The sequence below is a fragment of the Berghia stephanieae genome, chromosome 4, assembly GCF_034508935.2.
Source record: "Berghia stephanieae isolate SIO BIC M18660-M18661 chromosome 4, UCSD_Bste_1.3, whole genome shotgun sequence".
Lineage (NCBI taxonomy): Eukaryota > Metazoa > Mollusca > Gastropoda > Nudibranchia > Aeolidiidae > Berghia > Berghia stephanieae.
In genome coordinates this window covers 94,778,668-94,787,641 of record NC_088363.1, presented here as the reverse complement: position 1 = coordinate 94,787,641, position 8,974 = coordinate 94,778,668, and the positions used below count along the sequence as shown (strand labels likewise).

Genomic DNA, 8,974 nt, shown 5'->3' with positions numbered 1-8,974 from the left:
TTGCATACTAATTAATCTGTAGTAGCAAACTGGATAATGTGTCAAAGAAAGAAGCCACTAAACGATACTTTTATAAATTACCAACATGCCTAGAGCAGAATTAAACTCACTACTACGGAGTCAATTCTTACTTGGATTCAGTTAGTCTGATGTCACGCGCCCGGCAACGGCGGCCATCTTGGTTCTAACCAAAGAAAATCTTTACTTTTTATTCTTCATGCTGGCGAGAACTTTTCATTCCCTTTCATATCCCTTTGTGATCAGAATGTGTAAAAGTCAAAACATGATCAAATTGATGGGGGTTTTTTCCCTCTGGATACGCTTTTAAGTCGCCGGAGAAATATTTCATACGGCGTCCGCCATTGTTCCAATAGTTTAGAGCCAGTGTTACTAAGTTACCATAGGGTCATTAGGAAGGAAGTGACGGTACGACTATTGAATCCTATAATAAACACATGTTTGACAGCAAACCAAAAAAGACGATAGTTTATCGACAGTCTACAGTCATATCATAAAGACGACTACGAGCGACAAAATATCACGTTGGTTTGCTGAACGTTTGTTGAATATTTGAGGAGAAATAAAGACCATTACTAAAAGACATTCATCTTACTTATTATATTACTGTATTGTGTAATAAATTCTGCACGCATGCATTTCACAATAGTATAGGACGCTGGATAGCGATTCCCAACGTCAAATGACCGAACATAATGTCCTAGCGAAAGTAGATACCGTTTCTACGTTCTTTCACGAGTGAGAGACGCAAATAGACTGCTAATATGTGACCCTTCGCCTCAAAACGGTATTAAGTCGGGTTGGTAAAGATGTTGAAAATTGAATTTATAGCCGGAAATTCAGACTTGTGTTGAGTTTATACGATTTATTGAGGATAATGGAAACCATATTTTAGGGTGCGAATTGCCAACAATTTATATTTTTGACCAGTTTAACATTAAATTCGGCTTTTAAGCATATGGTTCGTTACGACATAATACCGTTTTGAGACGATGGGTCACATATGCTCTCACATAAGATCACGCATTCAGTACCTTTTAACTATTTATCTATATCAATAGATGTGTGTATGTGTGTGTGTGTGTGTGTGTGTGTGTGTGTATGTATGTGTGTGTCGACGACAGGAAAAACCATTAGCCAGCCCGTTAACATTTTTATCTTCTCGTCCTGGAAATACGAGAATTTTGGGATTGAGTTCGATTTGACAATGGCCATATACAATTTTAACTTTTAACCAAGAAGCTTCTTGCTTTTAACCCAGTCTTTTTTCGATCCCTAATATTTACAACATCATTTGAAACAGGAAGCGTGTACAATACGCATATTTTGAACAAACTTCACAATACACACATACACCCGTCAAAGTTTAGAGTAGAGCACAACATGTTTTGATGCCTTGAAATTTAACACTGATTTAAATATATAGAAGGGACGAAGTTGACGTCCCTCAACTCATTGTAATTATCTTTAGACAGTCTGTTAGTGCAATACGTTCTCATTCTCATTATATCTTACATGCATTTTTGTGTGTCGATATGTTTAACTAAGCGGGCGGATGTTGTGAATAATTTACCTAAACGCATAGCATCAATAAAGAACTCTGTCCACTCCCTGTCAAAAATACACGACTTCACTCATCTGTTTGATATTGACTTACTCGGGATGAGTGATTAGATCTCACTAAAATATTATATAGATAGTATGCAGATGACGTCACTCAGGCCTTTGTTATTGTTTTTGCCATCCGCGTTGTGAGTTGTTCTCACTAAACTGTATTAACCAGACTATGAAAGTTCATGGTTACACAGAGTTTGTGTGTTGGCCCGTTATACTTCCGGATGGCAATGTTGTGAACTCCTTGGCCAAGCGCATACTATCTATAGATAGTATGCAGATGACGTCACTCAGGCCTTTGTTATTGTTTTTGCCATCCGCGTTTATGAGTAATACTCACTAAACTGTATTAACCAGACTATGAAAGTTCATGGATACACACAGTTTTGTGTGTTGGTCCGTTATACTTCCGGATGGCAATGTTATGAGCTTCTTAGCCAAGCGCATACTATCTATATAAATCAGACGACAGCTGTTCTGTATAAACGTTTAAGGTCACAAATAGTTTTGTGTGTTGATAGATTTTTTCTGGCGGTCAGATGTTGTATTTTACCTAAAACGCATAACATCAATAAGGACCTATTCTCTTTCATTGCATTAATGAAAACTAGCATCTCTCTCTCTCTCTCTCTCTCTCTCTCTCTCTCTCTCTCTCTCTCTCTCTCTCTCTCTCAAACACACACACACATACACACACACGTAAAACACAGAGAGAGGGGGAGGGAGAAGGAGAGAGAAAGAGAGAGAGAGGGAGAGGGAGGGTGAGAGGAAAGAGAGAGAGAGAGGAGGAGAGAGGAGGGAGGAGGGAGGGAGGAAGAGGAGAGAGAGAGAGAGAGAGAGGAGAGAGAGAGAGAGAAGAGAGGAGAGAGAGAGGAGAGAGGGGAGGGGTAACTATAGAATGCTTACAGTAGTAGATGTTTGACAAATCAAAATACGGAATTAGTGACACTTCCCAGAAGTTCGTTCGGACAAACCGAAAAAACACCGAATCTTGATTTTATACAAAGACGGTTTTTTTCGATTCCTGTATTTGTTTTACTTTTCACCTGTACAAATACTTCTGTTTATTTTGTGTTCCGTGACTTGCTGATTTATTTGGGATATTTATATATTTATTTACACATGTTTCTCTAAGGGGTTTATGCAGATTCATTGGGTGTATGCATAGATAACTTACATATCAGTGATAAGTTTGACATCAAAAATGTAGCGGGGTTTGCTAGTATATTAATATAAATATAAATATAAATATTTTAATGTATGAAGACAATGTCAGAAAATATTCTAGATTAGTAAGAAATTTAAAGAATGCTACTTAAATTTATAAATTTTAATAAGACCGATTTAGATAAAGCTTTCTATTTTTTAAATAGGCAAAAAATTTCAAATGTTTAATTTGTTAAATATACTTATAATGAATTTATTTAGCGGCTAGTTCCAATCATAATTGCTCACTGACACTTTATATCAACACATCATATATCATATAAAACTGACAAGTTAAAAACCACATTGATATGATGATCAAATATATTATAAGAAAATACATACTGAGAGTCTAAATTATATGCCCTTCAGAAAAGTTCATTCAGTGTTTAACCACTTTCTAAAAATACATGGATTATCAGTAAAGATTTTTAATTCTGAAACACACCTCGCATTTCCCGGAGTCCCAGGTTCACTCCCCACTGCTGCCCACCTCCCATAGCGTCAGACGCTTTTGGTCATTTCTTTAGGTTTCGGTAGAATTCATAATTCATAAAGAAACACCATTATTTGAGTCAACGGGTGGTAAAATTACCCTTAATTCAGAAAAGTATGGCAAGTTTTATAATTTTTGGGTTTTACAGTAATTCTGTGGTCCTTGGCAAACATTTAACATGGGCTGAACGAACCAAATTTGACCTCCAACCCCTTTAAAATAAACACTATTTGAATAGGGCTCACTCCTGATAATGTTAATGAATCAAAGCAAACCGTGCCATATTATGGATATTATGGGATCATTTAAAGATAATAAGTGAATAAATATTACCCAATCTCATGATGAGACGTTCCATGATCGATTGCAGTCAAGTGTAATTGGCTTATCGATATTCAAACCACCCAAACCTCTTGAATCCGTTGGTCCGGGTTTATCTCCCTTGGTCCAGAATACCGAGTGCCCTTGACAAAATTGCTCTGTGACAAGTACAGGTAGATGCCATACCAATCCGAAACAGATATCAAGAGATCACTTCTCTTACAATTAAAGGTACATGTATGTATGTGTACCATACAGTTTTAATAATTGACTAATCCATAAGAAGATGACATTTGATAATCCAAAGCAATGAAGACCATTATTTTGACCTTTCAAAAGTTTACTCCGTCCCACATTAAAATCGTCGGAAATGGACATTGACAATCAGTGCTATAATTTTTTTAAAGCACGCCTAAAATAATTTACCTCATAGTTTATAAATTAGGAGCACTATGAATTTGTGTGTGTGTGTGTGTGTGTGTGTGTGTGTGTGTGTGTATAAATGCGATGACATATGACATATTCGGAAACTAGACAAAACTAGCTTTCTTTTGGTGTATAATATATTGAATTTGTGTTGTGATAAATGTTAAAAAGTCGCAGGTATCTAAAACCAACCATTCAAAATATCGATTTTGCAAAATGAGCAAAAAATTGAAATCAACACACGGGTTGGGATTGAACGTCTCTGGACAAACGATTCGTTGACGGTTCAATTAATGAACGTGGAATAAAATGTTACAAATCTATAATTCGACAAACGCTGAGCACTTTGCACAAAGTTGCTCGACTGATATGCGCGTGTGAACACCAGGACGGAGATCAGAATATTTGGGACGGCATTTTGTTGACAAACAAATCGCCTTTTGAAGTTGATTCCAGGGACAAACAAAATTTCGTGCTATCGACGTCAAGGTGAACGTTTTGTTGACGAAACCATTTTGGAAGCAACAAACCGATTCGCGTGGGGAGGGGGGGGGGGGGGGGGGTAATTGGTGACAGAAAAACTGAGCTAATACTTATCAACCATAACGCAACTCAGACCTATACATCAGCTATTTTCTTGAACCAACCGTCTTCGCATTTGTTCGGAATCAGAATAATATAGTGGTAATATTCCAGCATGATACTACACCAGCACGTGAACGACAAACATCTGCTGAAATATTCAAATGTACGGGTGGGGAATCCGTGGCCAGCTGTGTCAAGTGACATGAATCCCATTGTACACATTATGTGGGGTTATGAAAAGAAAGCTTTAAAAAATACAAAACAAGAACACTGACAAAATTCTGATAAACTGTTCGAAAGACTCTCTCAATAAATAAGATTTGGATTGATATACCAGCAGAATCAATCCATCAGGTGACATCATGAATGAGACGAAGAGTTGTGGCCATTCATTATTTCTAACGGTGGACATACAAAATATTGAAGTCCGTCATTGGTGTTGATCTCAATTTAGTGCTCGATCATGAATTTAATACATTTTACACGATTAGAAAGCTAGCTTTGTCTATCTAGTTTCTAAATATATGTATGGCATTATATTTGTCCCACCAATCAGTACCCTGCTATCATCGGAAACAAACTGTCTAGTTTCTTTTCTAAATGACTATATATATATATATGTGTGTGTGTGTGTGTGTGTGTGTGTGTGTGTGTGTGTGTGTGTGTGTGTGTGTGTGTGTAAAAACATTTTCAAGTATAATTATGATCAACTTCTGCAATATTGTCTCGGGCATTCGCTCTTATTATCAGGAAGTGAAAGTGAAAGTGAAAGTAGATTGTTGTGTTTATCGTACTTTTCGGTTTCGCGGTTATGGTGGTTCGTAATTACATAAAAGGTGTTTGCTTCTATTTTTCTTCCAAGCACAGGTTGCAAATCTTACAAGAAGGGGAGTACGACTGTGCTCTGGAGATGATTTTCCATGTAATGCAGTGTTGTATTTTTTTCTTTGAGGTTCCAAATGTGTTCGCTTAAGAGTAGTAGAATGTCGTTTATGTATGTTTTTGAAGGAAGATTTATGTATGTTGTATCTGGTTTTGAATGAACACTCAGTCCTGCAGTTGCATTTTTTTTTCTAGGTGTTTGGGCTGAGCTGACTGTGATAGTTTTCACAGGAGGAAATAATGTTTTGCATGTTTGCCATGCAGGTGCATATCCTATTTTGATGGTGATTTTGTTCACGATGGGGTGGAGGACGTGACCTGGAGGGAAGCATTTTTGTAGTAGATTTTTAAACTTTTTCTTTTTATTAGCCTTGATGGAGTGAGTCACACTTACAGCAGCTTCTTAAAGTGTCGAAAAACTGTGGACAAAGAACCAACTACGACCAAACATCTTTGGGGGAAACATCCTTGACATTCTTTTAATAACAACCTCTCATTTTTAGTATTTTGTTTTGTATTTGTTTGTTTTGGTCTGGGTTTTTGTTGTCGTTTTTTTATTCTTTTTTTTTTAATGTTTGTTAATTGTCATAACTTAATTCAATGAAAACAATGATCATTTCTATAAATCCTTGAATTACTTAACATTATAAAAATGAAATGACCTTTTGGACATGAACTACACAATAACTACACGGGACTGTGAAATAAGTTCCTCATACAGATCAGTTAATAGCTACTCTACTTGTGTACTTCGACCAGACATATTTAGTTTTATTTCTTTACGCTTTACGCCCCCCCCCCCCCTCAAATATCGATTGATTAAACAATACCCCCCCCCCCTCAAATATCGATTGATTAAACAATACCCCCCCCCCCCCCCCCCCCCCCCCCCCCCCCCCCCCCGGAAAAAAAAACACATCCCGAAATATCTAAAACCTGAAAATTCGTGAATCCCGTTTTCCGTAAAGTTAATCGGGCATTGATAGTTGTTTGTATTTGTCGAAATACTTTCCGCCAGATTCAACTACTCAATCGGGTATGAGTGGACAGAGGAAATCTTGGAGCCAAATTCAACTACTCAATCAGGTATGAGTGGACAGAGGAAATCTTGGACTAAATCGTGGGATCGAACCCTCAGACCTTATTCATGTCGTTTGTGAGTCGAAGACTGTACTTCTATATCTCCGCGACAAACAAGCGAGCGCGCACACACAGACAGACAAACACACACGCAAACAAATCATAAGACATCATTATTCTAAAATATGTGTTGCAGTGACAATGACAGTTAGAATAAACTCTTGAAGACAACTTGACTCAATTCAAATCGTTATCTCCGCTTCATCTATCAAAATCTAGGACCTCACTTAGTCCTTAACCGAATCGTCTTATCAAGATCCCGGATAAATCTCAAACCGTATAATTGGACTTTAAAGAATTTCGAGTATTTGGGGTGGGGGGGGGGGGGGGGGGAATGTTGCATTTATGCTAGAATAGAATACTGTAAATATGCAACATTCGGTCCGGTTGTTTTGTTTTGCTTCTGCTCAATTTCTTTTTTGTTTGTGTGTTTTTCTTTTCCTTTTTTTTTCTCTTTTCTTTTTTTTTTTTGGTGCTTGTTCGATTTTGTTTTACTTTTATATTTTTGATAATTAGTTGTTGTTGTCCCTTTCCCCCCTCCCCCCCCCCCCTCCTTTTTTTTAAGCACTTAAAATGCTATGGAATTACTGTGACTCGATTATATTTTCTTACTGCTACCTGAAAAAAAAATGTTTGCCGTTGTAGCGACCGTCTGGTAAGGTTTACTATCCAATGTGCCACAACAAGTTTAAGATTAAATCAAAGAACGATTTTCTGTATGCGCAATGAGAAGAATATAAATGTCTATTTAAGGTTACTAAGCAAGAAGGGGAGACTAATAGCATTAATTTTGCAATGTAATTAATAGCTTCTTTTCTTCGAACAATGGCCGTACTCTTTTCTAGCGTTTGAAGCAAATTGAGCGAATATTGCGTTATACAGCAACTCACGTTTTTTGGTGGAGTTTTATATCTTGTATTTGTGTGGTGCGATGTCGCGTGACGTCAACAAGCAAGTTTCAACAGAAACATCCCATAATAATCTCTGAGGCCAGGTGGTGGGATACTCATTTCAAACCGGTAGATCTCCGGTCCGAGCCCCGACCAGGGCGGCACAAGTTGAGCCCTATGAAAAGTCTTTTGACTCAAATTCTCAGATTCCCGTCAGATATGTAAAAGCGTTGCCTGTGATGCATGCAGGCGTCATGTCTCGTCCTCCATGTTAAATATGGCTGTTGACTTGGGTACCATTGTAAAGCACTGCGGGAGCATTTAGTGGAAATTGCGCTATATGAATTTTAAAGGGGTTTTTTTTAACGTTTAAATTGGTCACCATGACGGGACTGTTGAATTCTGGATTCCCCACTTACAATAATCTCTGTCAATCGGGACAACATAGCAATCCCTTTATCTGGATTCGTCAATTAGTAAACACGAATGGATAAAAAGACAACCAAATTTCACATAATGTAGAGGAGGAGGAGGAAGAGAGGAGCAAAAAAATACGATTTAATTGAATAGCGGTCATGTTAGTTGACAATTCCTACAAGGTGTACAGTGAGCGTGGTTATCACATTTCCATAGTACACTGATAAAACGACTTTTAATTTTTCATTCAGGCCTGAAATGTTCGCCTTCAAATATAGATGAATTAATATAATCCCCCCCCCCCCCACCCACCCACCACCCCCCAATCTTTCGAGTGGTATTCTATACATCTATAAAATCTTATTTGAGAATTTTTGACAAATCATCGATGTTTTTAAACATTCGGCCGAAATGTCAAAACATAAAAAGCATTTGTTTAGTGTACGTCAGAAGGTGTGTGATGTGTATTTGTACGCAAGAGTGCTTCGTCAAAGTCGAGTGGATCTGAAGAATTGAATGAACAGGATATGGGAATATTATTATTATAGTTGGCTACTTGTTGCACATTGCTACTCAGCATTTGTGAATGTATTCACCTTTTCGTGGAATACGACAACGACAACGGGGTGAGTAGGAGTAATACTACTATCTATGTGGAATTAGACTTTATTTACGTTTCGTAGCTTTGCCGTATTGATTTTGATGTTATCCTTCATTACTACATAAAGAAAAAAAAATATTACTTGTATGACAGATGCCGCTGCAATTGACGATGTTGTCGAGGAAGAAACTAGGCTTCTCACAACATTACTGTTACTGTTTCTCCACCTCCTCCTTCCTCTCCATTTCCCACAACAAGTAGTAGTAGTAGTAGTAGTAGTAGTAGTAGTAGTAGTAGTAGTAGTAGTAGTAGTGGTAGTAGTAGTTAGTAGTAGTAGTAGTAGTAGTAGTAGTAGTAGTAGTAGTGTAGTAGTAGTAG

At 37.5% G+C, this 8,974-nt stretch overlaps 2 protein-coding genes across 2 annotated transcripts in view; one reads left to right on the top strand and one right to left on the bottom strand.

The window, feature by feature from the left end:
- LOC144971613 (WD repeat-containing protein WRAP73-like) overlaps positions 1-8,974 on the bottom strand; it is a 67,730-nt gene that overhangs the window by 31,069 nt on the left and 27,687 nt on the right. The window lies entirely within an intron of this gene.
- LOC144971611 (cellular tumor antigen p53-like) overlaps positions 8,520-8,974 on the top strand; it is a 107,313-nt gene continuing 106,858 nt past the window's right edge. Inside the window, exon 1 of the mRNA XM_078912683.1 lies at positions 8,520-8,621. The gene's annotated coding sequence lies outside the window, so the exon portion shown is untranslated. The remainder of the gene's footprint in view (positions 8,622-8,974) is intronic.